Here is a 16,870-nt window from a genome sequence, read left to right as displayed (position 1 = left end):
ATTGCCCTGATTAATCCTCAGAACAATCCTTTCAGTTTTACTGTTACAATCCCCTTCTCTTGTGTGAGAGAGTTGAGGCAAAGAGGGACTAAGTTCCCTCAGGGTCATACACACACACACAGTTAATAAGTGGGGGTCGGAGGTTAACACAGACAGGCTGGCCCCTGAGTCTGAACTCTTACCAACTCCACTATACCATTTCTAGAAGAATAAAGGGATATCCTTCTGGAGGAAAGAAGGAAACATTCTTCAAATGCATTAAGCACTGACATGCGGGAGTGGAAAAAGAAAGCTTATTCTATGTTGACCCAAGGGGTAGAATTAGAACCAATGATGAATTGAATATAGGGAAACAAATTTTGCCTCAGTGTAATGGGAAAAAACTTATAATAACTAGATCTGTCCAAAAATAGAATGGACCACCTCAGGTGGAGGTATTTAAGTAAAGGCTAGAAATCAGTTGGACATATAGAAGACAGATATTAAGTGAGCAAGTTGATTGGACCATTTGATGCCTATTGCAATCTTGACAGTCTGTACAATTTATCTCCCACACTTCATGCATTTCCATTTACTGTGCTGAACAGTGATAAATATTTTCAGCACCATGACCATGAATCTCAATTATCAATAAAACGATAGCATTAATTTACTATTTAATAAGGTGGCTTCCTCAAATTCTTTTTGAATGAGGCAGAGGCTGAAATTTTTTGAATAATTAATTGAATACAAAGACAGGTGAGTGGACTCATTTTAGAACAATTTGAAAAAAAGAGGAAGGTTTCCAGGTTAACCCACATCCAATCAGAAATTCAATTAACCAGGACAAACATTCCCCCCAACATTTCAGTGAATCCAAGTTTTCAAATAGAGCCTTTCTCCGCCCTCTAATCTTTTAGCCACTTTGTCTGAGGGTGGTTAAATTCTGTATCAATTTACATGTTTGTTTACAAAATACACCATAGACTGGGAAAAAAATCTCGCTGGTCTAGCCTGTTGTTCCTCTGCTTCTAAAGTAATTTTGTGATGGGTGGAGGGGAAGAAATAAAAAAGAAAATAGGAAAAAAAAAAGTAAAGGAACTGGTAGGAGAGGCCTAAACACTGCAATTTTCCAACGATTTTCATCCAAATTGTCTGCAATTTCCCAGTGGCCCAGGCTCCAAATTACGAGTGAACGTGATGGTAGTAATCCCACTAGAGCTCCAGTGCTGTTGCCATCATAACAGCCAGCCCCACAACAAAACATGCAGCTGCGCACCCTGCCAAAGCAGCCGAGTCTCTGCCAAGGCAGAGTCCGTGTTTAAAGCAGGGCAAGTCGGAGGAAACGTTGCCCAAATCCCTTGTCTCACTTTTCTCGCTTCTGGAAAGAGTCCTCATTTAGGTCTGCAGGAAGCTGAGTCTGAGACATCCATTTCAGGCATTACAAACTCCCTCTCTTCATTCCCTCTCTTCCCATTTCTTTACAGATGAGAAAACTGTGGCCCAGAGAGGTGAGGTGACTTCCCTGAGGTCACACAGCAAGTTACTCTACCAATAAGGTGGACACTTGGGGCTGCTAGTATCACTTCTTTCTCTGCCTCCTTCTCTCTGACTGACCTGGAAGAACTCATCTCTTTGCCAAAGTACCTTACCTGTCCATGTGAGACTAAAAGGAGAAACAGAATTTAGAAAATTCAGTGTTTTTTACCTAGGAAAGTCAACTCTAGGACCCTAGAGAATAAAATTCACCCATAAATGGGAAAGAAGTCACATACCTAATGGGATGTGAATATCGTGAGCCAATGAAAGTTCACTAAAATTAATAATGAAGCTGACAATTAAACACATAAATACATGGTGTGGCAAGCATTAAATCTAATTATTACATCTCTGAAAATCAATTTGTGCATGCAGTTATTAATTTAGGGCTGTCATTAATTACCAATGACAAGATCAATATGCAGCTATCACTTGGCTGCTGCTACAATGTTGGCCGAGGAATGGTGATGCTGGGTTTCCTGGAGAAACCAGTTATGAGCTCTTTCACAAATTTGGTCCAGTAGGAAGAGTTCTGAGCTATGGTTCAGAAAATCTAGCTTCTCTACCACTGAAGTGTGTGTCCTTGCACAATCCGACCTTAGTGACTCCCTGTTTCTGTGTGTGACGCCAGGGCATAATTTTAATGTCATCTACTCTGTTCCACCACTTCTGATGCTGGAGTCAGTTAGGTACAGATTCCAGTATCCATTCTTCCACCTCCTACCTGTGGGATACTGGGCGTGTTATTTAATCCTGCTATTTCCTTATGTAAGACAAGAGGATTGATGAGAGCTTCACAAACAGAACCTACAGAGCAGGGCCAGGAACATAGCAACCATTATTATTATTTATCAAGTTTTATCAGCCTGTTTCTCTGCAAAGGTGAAGTTTCATTCATAATGATAATAATTAATAATAATAAGTATATATATATATATGGTGTAGCTTATTATTATCCTGTTCTTCTAACCTCTCAAAGTTGTAGGGTGGGCAGGAGATCAACAAAATATAACATATAAAAAAGCATTTTGCAAACTGAAAAGCACTCTAGCAACTGAAGATGAATGCTTCTTCCTGATATGGGGGTGGGTGGGTGGTGGTAACTCTTGAGGGCCTGGACTTAGAGCAGCATCTCTTTCTCCACCAAGTACTTCAGATGGGAAAGCATGGCCCATCCAGCATCCCTGTGCAATCCCTTCTGGGTGGGCAACATTGAATCTGCAATGATCAATCGTTAGAACCAGCCTGATCCCTGAATAAGGTTGTTGCCTATGTCACTTCAGATGACAGGAAAAGGCACTTCCAACTTTCACAGTATATGCCTAACTATTTTCTGATAGGAACTTTATTTCCAGGAGTAAGAGAGAAACACAGACCTCTTGGTGTTGAAAGGCATTGGCACTAAAGTATAAATGTTCTCAATGTCTCGGAAGATTAAGAAGACAATACAAAGAGATGACAAGACTTCAAAGAGACAGCTGGAGGACTCAAAAAGTAACTTTGCCAGCCTTCCAGTTTTGCGCAGGCGACTCTATTATCAGGTGTCCACCTGATCCACCCAAGGTTCTGTGTGTGTATCCTTTGAGTAGATCAAGAGCGCGTCCCTCCCACTCCCGGCCCCTCCTCTCCCATCCAGCCCTGGCACGTGGACCAGTCTCCCCAGCGTGGAGTTTCTGGAGGGCATACAACCAAGCTAACAAGTAACTATACTCTCAGAGTGCTTGATATTTCACAATAATCAAATTGGATTTTCTGGAGAACCTGGAGATTAATGAAACTACGTACTACCTCCCCATCACCCCCTATCTGAAAAAAAAGGCTTGTTTGATTGTTCACTTCAGGGGAGAAAAATGAGAGAGATGTAACTTCATATAGAGCTAAAACACTCATCTTAAATCATCTCCTCTGGACGCAGCTCACTGGGGCTGCACAGGGCTTCTCCATCCGAGAACACAAGAAGATGGAGCTGAAAGATTTCAGCACATGCCGACTGGACAGCTCCCCAGTCTCTGGCTTGAGGATTCCAGGGTGCAGCCTCTTCCACTAAGAGTAACATATTACCTCGGAGGCTGGCCCTGTTTTCTTTTTGCCTCCAAAAGAGTGAGAGACAAACCTTGCAAAGCGCTCTGCTCTGTTAACAGTGCCAGAACCTCCAGATTTTGCTTTGTACCTGTTCACGGCTTGTTACAGCTTATGCGTTGGAAAGTGTTTCTCTTTTAATTGATACCAAGGGGCTGCTTGCTCCTTTAAAGTGATTCAGGACTGGCACTGCTCATTAAAGGAGAGAATAGAAGGTGGGGCTGAGATGCAGCTAATTATGTCAGGCTTGAGAAAAAGGGCAGGTGAAGGCTTTTCATCCGAGACCTTTGCAGATTGCTAAACTAAAAGAATGTCTTGTGCTGATAAACAGGTTGGAGCCAAGCAATGGAGCACAGTGACTGGGAGGTCAAGGCCAGGGATGCTGGGGAGGTTTTTACTGTCACAGTGGGCTTTAGGAAGTGGTGAGGGGAGGGATGGAGGAGAGGGGGCTTGGGAGGAGTAAACTGTCCCTTCATCTCCCTGCACAGCGGAGAAAGAGGGGCCAGCCAAATATAGCCCATAGGCCAAATTCAGCCTGCAGCCTGTTTTTACATATTTTAATAGTTGGGGGTGGGGGGAATAGAACAAAAAGAAGAAATAATATGATATAACATGTGAAATTTATGTGAAATTCAAATTTCAGTGCCACAAAGTTTTATCAGAACACATATTACTGACACATTATCTATGGCTTCTTCTGTGCTATAATAGCAGAGTGGAAGAGTTTCAACAGAGACAGTATGGCTCATAAAGCCTAAAATATTTACTCTCTGTCCCTTTACAGAAAACGTATGATGCCCCTTGCCCTAAAGTGAATGAGAACAGCTGGGGTGAGTGTTGGACAGTAGATGTGAGGTATGGACATTTCTCTGGACCCAGGGTTAGGAGATCTGTTTTTGAAGCCTATCTCCAACTCTGGAAAAAAAAATCATGTCCATCTCTGAGCATTTGTAAAATGGAAATAAACAATATATATTCCATGAATGTTGTTTTGAAATTTAAATAAGATGAGATGTATGGGAGGGAAAAAAGTTGGCACAATGCTTGGTGTAGAGTAGATACTCAATAAATAATGACAGGTAGCATTATTCACCATAGTCAAAATATGGAAACAACCTAAGTGCCTATTATGGCTGAATGCATAAAGAATATGTGGTATTTATGTATGATGGAATATTATACAGCCATGAGAAAGAAGGAAATCCTGTCATTTATGACAACATGAATGGTTCTTAAGGATATTATGCTAAGTGAAATAAGTCAGACAAGAAAGACATATACTGTATGATATCACTTAATGTGGAATCTGCAAAAGCTGAACTCGTAGAAACAGAGAGTAGAATGATGGTTACCAGGGGCTGGGGGCTGGGGGAAATGGGGAGATGGTGGTCAAAGGCACAAACTTCCAGTTATAAGGTGAATAAGTTCTGGGGATCTACTGTACAGCATGGTGATTATAGATAATTCTGTACTATATACTTGAGAGTTGCTAAGAGAGTAGATCTTAAATATTCTCAACACAAAAAAGAAATGGTAACTGTGTGACATCATGGAGGTATTAGCTAACACTGTGTCAGTAATTATATTGGAATACACAAGTGTATCAAATCAACATATTATACACCTTAAAGTTATGCAATGTTATATGTCAATTATATCCCACTAAAGTTGGAAAAAATAACAGAATGAATTTTTAAAAATAAATTCACATATAGCCTTTAACAAAAAACTGCTCATCTTTAAAGATCCCAGTTTTGGTTCCATTTCTTCAAGGAAGTTCCATATCTTCCTAGCCAGCCTTGCCCCAGATGATCTCCCTCTCCTCTGAATGTCTGCAGTATTTGACAAACTTCTCTCTACATACCCTCTTGGTGTTAGTTTCCACAGGCATCTAGCTCACTCTCCCTTTCAGATTGTCAGGTTAGTGCCATGCTGATACATTCTCTGTTGTCCAGAAACTAGTTGAAAAGATGTGTGCACATGCACCTCTAAGTGAGAAACACCAAGTATGGTGCTCAGACAACATGCTAGATCATTTTATACAGGGCTGGGGTGCTCAGTGAAGGCTTTGCAAAGGAGGTAGTGTTGGCCCTGAGCATGGACATTCATGATTTTGCTTGTGCAGAATTTTCCCCAGACAGAGAGAAGTGGCATAGGGCATTCTAAGCTGTGACAATATCGTGTGAGCCAAGGTGTGCAGACTGTTTCAGGAATGGAGCAGTTAGATTGCAGTGGAAGATGGGAAGTGGTGGTAAATGAGTTAGGATATTTAGGGCTTTGAAAGACAGAAAACCAAACTCTAACTGGATTAAACCTAAGAAAAATGTATTATCTCACATAACAAGAAGTCCAGAAGCAGAACTTGAGTCCAGGAACAGTAGGACTCAAGTTCAGTTTCTCTACAGTTTCTCTTGCCTCTGCCCATCTCTGTGTAGACTTTGTTCTCAGGCTAGTTTCCCACATGGTATCTGGGTGGCTGCCAGCAGCATCTGAGATTCTTCACATGCAACAAGGTAAAGGGAAAAAATTCTCTCCCCTACACCTGGAATGAAAGCCTTTTCCTTCACGCTGATTGAGCCAGCTAAGATCACATGATCACTCCTGGACCAATAGTAACTCTTGAACTAGTCTCTAGCAAGAGCGGGATTACAGTGGGATTACTATGACTGGCTTAGATTAATCAATATCCACCCCAGGACCCAGCTTCCCCCATTCACATAGGCTGCACGGAGAAGGGGTGGTTACCTGAATAAAATCACAGATACTAGAAAGGAGAAAGCAGGGCTAGATGCTGAGTTAGCAATTAACACTGTCCCCTACCGGTCATAAATCACTAGGAAAGGTGTAATGGAGCCAGGTTGCAGGGAACAGTGAATATCAAGCTCAGATATTCAGATGGTATCTTGAAGATAGAAGTGGGTCCCTCTGACTGTTCTCTGTCATAAGCAGCTCATGCATGAGTTTGTAATAGCCCGAACAAACCTGGAAAAGACTGAGCCAAAATATTGAGGAGGAAGAGAGGACAAAAATAAGTTGTTCTAATCCAGATTTCACTTTGACATTCCATGCAGCATAGATAAAAATCAGGTCTAAAGGGCTTCACTCAGCAACCTTATTATTGGCCCAAAAGCTACCCCCAGTCTTTTAATTACTGCCACCCAGGAAAATAACTCCTCTCTTTGGCTTTCTCTCTATTGGAGCTTACTAAGAATAGCACACTCACTATATTTTTTTTAGAAATGACAGAAATATTCCCGGTGCTTGGGTTAAGTAATTAAGATTTGCTGTGGGAACACCGAGGAACCCCATAAAATGGCTGCGTGGCTTGGTAAATGAATTACTTAAGAGTTTAATTACTAAAAATTACTGTCAATTACTAAATGTTACTGCAAATTACTTGCAGCACAGACACATTTGTTTGTGGCTATTAATGATTTCAATTACTCCTAGTAGGCAATTGGTTTCTGCACACAGATGGGCACCAACTGTCGAATAGGAGCTCAGCAATAAAAAATGCAGCTCTTCTTTGAGCTTCTCTCAATTCAAAGCTGAAATCTGAAAAGCTGGAGCCACCTCTCCTCTGAGTTTCTCTGCTACTTACATCTGCTTCCCTTGGGACTCCTAGGGCTGGAGAGGACCTTGGAGACCTTCTCTTCTGATGTGCAGAGGAGGAAGCAGGACCAAAGAGGTTAGTGGTTACTCAGAATCACACAACTAATACCACAATATTGATGAACATCAAAAACATTCTGCTAAGTGAAAGAAGTCAGTCACGAAAGACAACAGATTGCATGATCCTGTTTATATACAATGTCCATAATAGGCAAATCTATAGAAACAGAAAGTAGTTTAGTGGCTGCCTGAGCCTGGGAAAGAAAGGGAAGAGTGGAGAGGGGGAGAGAGAATGAGGAGTGACTGTTAATGGGTACAAGGTTTATTGGGGACGCTGACAAAGATGTTGTGAAGTTAGATTATGGTGATGGTTGTACAACTCTATAAAATACTAAAACAACATTGAATTATATACTTTAAATGAATGGACTTTATGGCATAGAAATTATATCTCAATAAAGCTTTTATAAAAAGTGTGTTTAATCATACAATTATATGGTGGGAGGGTGGGATCAAGAGAGCCACCACTCCTGACTTCCACTTTATTGCTCTTTCGACTGAACCATCCTGCTTCAGCATATGCCCAACTTGCTGGAAGGCGTTAACTCACTGAAGACGATGGCTATTTAGACGCATCATTAAAACTGTGGTTTTATTTATGAAGAGCTCCCTTCCAGCTATTTGTGTACTATTAAGAGACAAACTATGTTCATTAAAGTAGCGTAAAATGCAACAGGAAAATGCACTTAATAACAGAAAACCAAATAAAATAATGTCTTCGCTTGGGTTCCCCCCTGAAAAATGGAGCTTTTGATAAAAGCTTACCAGAAGGTAGTTTATTTTGAGAAGTGATCCTAAAGAATAGGATGAAGCGAATGGAGAGTAAAAAGGGAAAAGGGAAAAAGTCAATCCAAGGGTGCATTGCTGAGTAGACTCAATAAGTGTGAACAACTGGGACTCAGCCCACTAGGGATCTCTGAAGAGCTGTGTACAGTGTGCTTCACAATTGTTTACACAAGATCTGGAGAGAAGATATTCATGTACTGGCTCCTGACCCCACTGGCAAACAATTGCCCCAAGGGATGTTTAACTCCCTTTCTCTTAGAAATTGGCATATAAGCCAGCACAGTTGAACAGGATTCTATAGTGTCTTCCAAGGTAGAGAAAAAGAAGCCCAAGAGAAGAGAGTAAGAGATAAGCTGTGCAGACTAGGTAGACTCTGGTCAGGCTACCTGTGCATGCAACCTATTGCCACAGCAATTGCCAACACCAAAAGGTGAGTCAATGGACTTGATTAAAATTAACAACTTCTGCTCAGTGAAAGACATTGTCAGGAGAATAAGACAAGCCATAGACTGGGAGTAGGTATTTGCAAATTATAAATCTGATATTTATCCAAATAAATTTTATAGTTATCCAAAATAAAGAATTCTTAAAACTCAACAATAAGAAAAATGAAGAACTTGATTTAAAATGGGCAAAAGGTTGAACAGACATCTCATCAAAGAAGATATACAAGAAGAAGAAGATGGCAAGTAAGCATATGAAAAGGGGCTCAACATCATATGTCATTAGGGAATTGAGAAGTTAAACAACAATGAGATATCCCTACACATTTATTAGAATGGCCAAAATCCAGAACACTGACACCAAATACTGGCAATGATGTGAAGCAACAAGGACTCTCACTCATTGCTGGTGGAAATGTAAAATAGTATAGCCACTTTGGAAGACAGTTTGGTGGTTTCTTACAAAACTAAACATACTCTTACCATACAATCTAGCAATCATGTTCCTTGCTATTTTCCCAAATGAGTTGGAAACTAAGGCCACACAAATATCTGTACACGGATGTTTATAGCAACTTTATTCATAATTTCCAAAACTTGGAAGCAACAAAGATGTCCTTCAGTAGGTGAATGGATAAATAAACTGTGATGCAGTCAAACAATGGAATACTATTCAGTGCTGAAAAGGAATGATTTATCGAGCCATGAAAAGACATGAAATAACCTTAAAAACATATTACTAAGTGAAAGAAGCCAATCTGAAAAGGCTACACATTGTATGATTCTAACCATGTGACATTCTGGAAAAGGCAAAACTATGGAGATAGTAAAAAAAAAAAAAAAAAACAAATCAGTGGTTGCTGGGTGTGGGGGAAGAAAGGGATGAATACATAGAGCACAGAGGATTTTTAGGACAGTGAAACTATTATACGTGATCTATCATGATGAATACATATTATACATTTTTCCAAACCTATAGAATGTACAACAGCAAGAATGAACCCCAGTGTAAAGTATGGACTTCAGGTGATAATGATTTCTCAGTTCACTGATGGTAACAAGCGTAGCACTGTGGTACAGGTGTCCTTAGTGAGGGAGGCTGGAGTGGGGCTGGTGAAGATGGGACTAGATAGAAATTCTCTATTTCTACTCAGTTTTGCTGCAGACTGAACACTGCTCTAAAAAATAGTTTATTAACTAAAAAAAAAAAAACAGAAAAAGATGAGTCAAGAGGATATGGGTGCCAATATAAGAGATATTATAATATCAGAATTATAATTATATACTATAATAATATATAATTAGTTGGTAATGGGGGATGAGAACCTTTAGTCTAGAATAGAATTCACCTCTGATTCCAGAGTTTTAATGGAATTCCAGCCTTCCAGCACTTTGGGAGAATATGACATTGGCTAAAGGTGCTGCCTACACTCTTCAAATAACCATACTCAAAGATGAGTACTCACTGTGTTCTTCCCACTACCCAGCATCCTCCCTTCCCCTTAGCTACTGTTTGATGATCTTATTCTCTGGAAATTTTTCCTTAGATGAGTCTCACCTCTGCACATATCTTCTTCCTGCCTGCCCCTGGGCCTCCGTTTATGCTGTTGCTTCTTTCTAGACTATCCTCCTTGATTTCTCTTTCTCATGATAAACCAATTAGAGAAGTACCCTGATTAGTCCCAGATTACAGGAAACCATGACACTTAAAGGTTAAGCAACTTTCCAAGATCACACAGCTACTGAAAATTCAAGTCAGGATATGAACCCAGATAATCTGACTGCAGACCCTACACTCTTAACCACTGTACTGTGCTGCCTCATAGATGTCAGAGGGATGACTGAATGATTGAGGAGAGTTTAATGCAAGGATCATTTACAAAGTTATGAGCAAGATTAAGGGAATCTAGCAAGGGATTATGAAATATCCTGGGACAACCACAGATGTCCCCACCTTTCAGCCCTAGGGGAAAAGGAGTGAATGGTAACTGGAACCTGGGGTAAGCTGTAGAAGAGGGCACCTTGTGGGAACTGTGGCCTTGGATAAAGAAATCAGTCTGCCAATCCTCACGCCAGGAAGGAGAGAATCAAAGGAATAAGTACCCTGACGTCACTCTCTGACCTACTGTTAGTGACTCCCATTGACTAAACCCAAGTGGAAGCCAGAGGGCAAGAGGACACACTGATGCAGTTCATAGAGATAGGCGTTCTGGACACAGAGCAGGGAGAAGGGTGGAGAAAGAGTCTGGAGGACAAATAGAAAAAATACAGTATCAAGTCTCAGCTAAGATCCAAACACTGGTCTGATTCTAGTACTGCAGTGTTTTTTCTAGAGGGGTTCAGAGGGGACAGCTGCCCCAACCCTGTATCCAGCTAACCAAAGCCAATCCTAAAATAGGAGCAGGTGCCGTGTCTGTCAAGGCCATCACTAATGGGCATCATCAAGTGTTCTCATCTCCCGCATGGTCGATCCAGCTTGGCAATAATGCCCCAGCTGCTTCTCCTAACGCAGACACGCCTTTGAAGATTTCACTCACTCTAATGATCACAAATGGCTCTGGTGAACAATCTCTTTAGAAAATGAGGCTGACCAAGATACCTGAATCAGACATAGATAGCAGTTCTCAAATTCCACGCTAATGAACACAAGAGATGACTTCTAAATCTTGATGATATAGAACTAATTTACATAGTTCCATGCCAAAAGGTTTGCAAGAAATTATTCTAAAATACATCTTGTAATCAAATTAATTCTTCCTGTCCTAACTTAAATGAGTCAAAATGTGGAAGAAATAAAAGGGTGGCCTGACCACCGTGGTTTTCTCTGAGCCCTGGCAACTACGAGCAGCTCAACAAGCAATGACCCATCGCATTACTGTTGAGTTCTCACTGCGTAGTAGCCGCAGCACTGAGCACTTAACTAGCAGTGATGCCACAGCCCCTACTGCAATCCTAAGAAGAAAGTACTATTTTGAGCTTCATTTTGTGAACAGGAAACTGAGGCTTATGGTAATTAAGCAGAGACATCTTCTATGTGTTACTCACTGGGCTAAGATCAGGAGAGGAGGCACAGATGAAAAATAAGAAGTCAATGAACTTGAACTCGAGAGAAGACACTGACAAAAAATTCTGTGAAAAATGAATGGCAAAAAGGGTAAAGGTCCCAAATTTTCAGAAAGCACGTGATCAGGGTGGGCTGGGTCATCAGGGAAGTTCTGTGCAGGGTGGTGGATATTGAGCTGAGGACCAGGAGGAAGGTAAGAGAGGAGCAGGATGATGAAGGTGTGGGCTTGGGAAGGTGCTGGACACGGTGTGAATGACCAGGATGGGGAGGAGCTGGGCTCCTGGAGGAGAGACCTCAGGGGCAAGAGGGACGATCAGGGAGGGGTCTTGCCTGCCCTTTGCTGTTCTCTCCCAATCTCCTGCTCCACCGTGCCTGTGTCTCTCAGCCTCACACAGCTCAGAGCCAGTCCTGAGGCTCCTGGTCCTGCTTCCTTGAGCCCTGACCTTTCCCACATTGTACACTACATGCTCCCTTCAGGCTCTATCTGATGGGTTGTAAATAGCCTGTTTGAAAAGTAATTGAATGTTTGGGGCTGGCGCTTGTCATTTGTAATTGCTCATTCTTTCCCCAGCCACTTTGTCTCTTCCTATTTCCTAGGGTTGTTTGCCAGGAGCAGATCCAGGAGCCTCTGGGCAAGCGACTGGAGGAGATAATGAGCCCCCCTGGGCCACACAATTCAACCAGATTTGCTGACTAGGAAGCCACTCTGGACCAACTACCTGCCTCAGACCACAGGATAGAAAAGAGAGAATGAACTCCTTCCTTCCTAAAAGGTTCTCTGAGCAGCAGTGCTCTGGCTACAAAGATGCCTACCGTGACTTAGGGCACATGGACCATCCTTTACCCCAGCACTTGGGGCAGCGGAGGCCAGCTTTTAATGATGTCTGTCTACTACATTCCTCCTAGCCCCCTGCTTCCCTTGTGTCCCTCAGACATCAAATAATTAGTATTCATTTACTGAACACCTACTATGTGCAAGGCCACCCTAAGTGTTCTATGTGACATATATTCCCCTCAGAGTTGGGCGCAGTGCTATCAGCCCCAGGCTCTACACCTGGCACTGCCATCTCCACATCTCCTCACCCCTATTGGCCTGATCCTGCTCAGAGATAACTGACCAATGGTGGAGCAAGTCCTACTAGTGGCTCACCACTTCCATATACTTTGGGGCAAATTCCAACCATTGGTAACTAAATTCTCTGGCTGCTGAAGTTCACTCTAGCTGAAAGTGTCAAGGAACTGCCCCACTAGGGCAGCCCTCAACCAATGACTAACGGAAGTTGATAGATAAATATCCCTCCTCCCTCACCTCTCAGGCAGGATAATTTTGAGCTGCACATTCCACGCTGGCTTCTAGAATTGCCCGGCAAAATCATGCCCTATTTGCCTACAGTGGAAATTTGCCTGAGAACACAATCTTAATTGGCATTCTTCCTTAACTGTCTACTTTTCATTCGCCTACCAGTGTTGCTAGCATCTCCTTCAAATAACATACTTGCACTTGTACCTTTGTCTCAGGGTCTCCTTGGGTAATCCATATGAAGTCAGTTGGCACCAGAAACAGTATCAAAAAGGCTATTCTAAGAATGGGATTCTGAAGTTAGATCCCTTGCTGGCCAGATGACAAGGATCCCATTACCGGTAATAAATGGGGTGAAATAAGACACATTATGGTTGTATAAAATGCAAAGCCATATGAAAGTCCTGATCTTCTGCAGATGGAAGGAAGACGGCTGAAAATTAGGCCCACAATCTGATTTTCAAATGTCGCAAAATTCTAAATGTGGCTGAATTCACAGGCCTGGCAAATTTCCTATGCTAACATTAGAAAAGGCACGGTATTCTGAGACCTGGAATCAGGATATCTTGGCAGATGCGCTTGAAAATCGTATTAACCAGACCTGATGAGCCAAAAGTAGAAAGAACTCTGGATACTCTGGAAAGATATATGATGTGCACTGGTTATTGGAAGGTCAACCTGCAACGAGTAAGGAGCCTATTACATCAGTGAAAATGTTAGGGGGCTAGTGGTCTGCAGCCTGTCAAATCATCCTTTCCAATGTGAAGCTCAAGTTATTGTACCTGCATTTCCTACCATTTAGAAAAAGGCCCAGCACTTGGTAGGCTTCTTTGGATTTTTTTTGTTGTTTTTTTTTTTTAATTTATTTGTGGCTGTGTTGGGTCTTTGTTGCTGCGCACGGGCTTTCTCTAGTTGTGGCTCGTGGGCTCTAGAGTGCAGGCTCAGTAGTTGTGGCGCACGGGCTTAGCTGCTCCGCGGCATGTGAGGTCTTCCCGGACCAGGGCTCGAACCCGTGTCCCCTGCATTGGCAGGCGGATTCTTAACCACTGCGCCACCAGGGAAGTCCTTCTTTGGATTTTTGATGAGAGCATACACAACTCTTAAGAATACTGCTGTGACACATTTACCCAGTGACTCAGAAGGTTGTCAGTTTTTGAGTGGTGCCCAGAGCAAAAGAGGGCTCTGCAAAACTTGTAAAAGTGGCCCTAATGCTTGGCCCATATGATTCATCAGCTCTGATGGCTTTTAGAGATACCCATGGTAGGTAAGGTTGCTCTATGCCATTTCTAAAAGCCAAAATTGCTGAGTTGAGGTGCAGATCCATAGGGCCCTGGAGCAAGAACAAAGTAACTACAGAAAAGCATTACAACAACTATTACTCAGCATTTAAAAAACAGTGCCTGGCATGCTACTAAGCCACTTGACTGTGGAATATCAATGACTATGTTACTGTAGGTGCCAAAAGTGAGCTGGATATTTTCAGACCCACTAAGTTATAAGGTTGAATGGGCACAGCAGCAATCACTACACATGGAGGGTGGCCTAGACCCCCATATGCCACTTACTGCTTTTGCATCAAACGTCTCATGCAGCTTATACCTCTGGCCTCTTCAGCTGAATGGAGAGAAAAACACCCAGGCTTGGTTCATAAAAAGGTCAGCTTGCTATTTAGCTCTGGGCATAAAAGGGACTGTTGCCATAAAATACCCCCGCCCCCAGGAACAGTCTTGAAAGATAGTGGTGAGTGGAAATCCCTCCAGTGGGCAGGATTTTGAGCAGTAAATTTGTGTATAGAGGGTGAAGCAGCCTGAGTTAGGCATATACATATGCTCTTAGGCAGTGGTGAAGGGATTAAATGGTTGCTTGGGGGTCTGGAAAGAGTCATTTTGAAAGGTCATGGACAGAAGCACGAGAAAGCAGCATGTGTATGGACCCACAGGAGTGAGCATGGAGTGTGTGGAGAAGAGAATATTTACATCAGAGGAAGCACTCAACAAGCAGACGGGTGGGAAGACTCAACCAGCAGAAGTCCAACAGCCCCCATCATCGCATTGCTTCCACAGTGGGCTCATGAATGGAGCAGTCATGCAGCAGAGGTAGAAGCTACCTATGGGCCCAACAGCAAGGGCTCCTTCTCACCAAGCCTGAGAGTCACTGTACTTCCAGATGCCTGACTTGTTAGCAACAAAGACTGATGCTAAGCCCCACGTATGGTGCCATCCCTCAAGGAGATCAAATAGCCACTTGGTGATAAATTGATCACACTGGATTCCTTTTGCCTGGAGGAGGCAGGGATTCCAGATAGATATACTTCATACATATTTTGGGTATTGCATTGCCTTTCCACCCACAGTGCATTTGCCAGCTCCGCCATCTGAGACCTTGCAGAACATCTGATGTTTTGTAGCAAATCCCCCTATCATTCCCTCAGACCAAAGGATACACTTTATAATAAAAGAGATATGACAATGTACACAGGACCCTTGAGGAAATGGGCTCTGAGCCTACACAGCCAGAAATGGCATTCAGAATCCCTCCACAGGTTGGTTTGATAAGGATAACAATTGTCTCCATGAAACCCCCGACTCCATAGCTGGCATGGCCATGTTTCTGGCACTGCTGGCATTGGACAGTCGTTATAACCATTACATCCAGAATCAGGACACTTCCATCACCTCTACCATCATCAGAGGATGACCTACTGTCCCTGATTCTTTACCTCACTAATCCTGATTCAAATCTGTGGCAGATGTGTTTGTCTGACCACATCTGCATCGCGTAGAGGAGCCCTAACTGCAAAGAAGTTTGGAAAAAACAATTATGTGGCATTTTTTAATTCTATGGCAGAAAGGGGGCTCTAACTTCTACCAAGATTCAATAAGATGCAGAATTTCTTGACAATAGGGAGGGATATTAGGAGCTAGACAGCTGAAATAAATGGCAAATATCCAACACATACCTTCTTTTAAACTCAGAACCATTCAGTGTGTTAGCTGTTGTAAATCCCTCAAAGCCTCAGTTCCCTCCTCTGTAAAATGGGGCTGCATGACTGGCTTCAGTGCACACAGGAAAGTGGGAGAGGGATCAAATTCAGTCTTCTGATCGCTAGCCCTGTGTTCATGCCATGACACCCTGCTGCCTTTGCTTTGGGAGTCTCTCACCTTTATCACTCTTGCAAACATCCTACCTGGCCCTGATGGTACATTCTTGTCTGCTATGCCCCCATTGCTCCAGTATGGGTGACACAGACACGGAGGAACCCCACAGGTAGAAAACCAATGACAGAGCACCCCTAGCTCCCTGACAGCCACAGAAGAGCTGCTTTTAGTCTCTGATCGGCTGAGTCCCTAAACAGATGTGTGGGCTTCTTTATGGGGTACCTAGTTCCCTTGCTGCCTCTGAAGGCTGTTTCCTTGCCACTCATTATGGCCTCTGCAGTATGTAAGTTCTGTGGCCAAGGTTCATATAACTGGGAGTGTATTTATGGCAGTCCATACTCTTTCTTAGGAAAATATTGATTTTCTAACAACAGAGTGACTGTAGGACCATTAAATCCGACTAGACTATCATAAACTCCAGGATTAACCAAAGAGTACTTTTCACCTTTTCCTTTATTGTCTCATGAGTAATTGGGTGTAGCTCTGTACACTTAAGCAGAATAGGATCACAGCATTTATTACCTGATTTGAACAAACCACCACAATTCCCCACCCCCATTGCCAGATAAGTAATTAACTTTTCTGCTTTTATTTTAAAGATTTACTAACGGGCATGAGGAAGGCTGGGTTGTATGCAAAAAATCCAAAAGCTCCTAATGGGAGTTGCACCCCATTATACAGGCTGAGAGTGGATTATGCTGGTGATGGGGGATCGCTCTCCAGTCCCTGCCCTGAGCAGAGGATGTGTGAGCTCATTATCTGCCTGTTAAAGTCTTACTTAGAAGAGCAGTCAGTGAGGTGAGGATTTCTTCTTTTTTTTCCTTTTTTGAGAAGATCTCTATCTTTCTTC

This window comes from Eubalaena glacialis, chromosome 9, assembly GCF_028564815.1.
Source record: "Eubalaena glacialis isolate mEubGla1 chromosome 9, mEubGla1.1.hap2.+ XY, whole genome shotgun sequence".
NCBI lineage: Eukaryota > Metazoa > Chordata > Mammalia > Artiodactyla > Balaenidae > Eubalaena > Eubalaena glacialis.
This window is presented reverse-complemented; position numbering follows the sequence as displayed.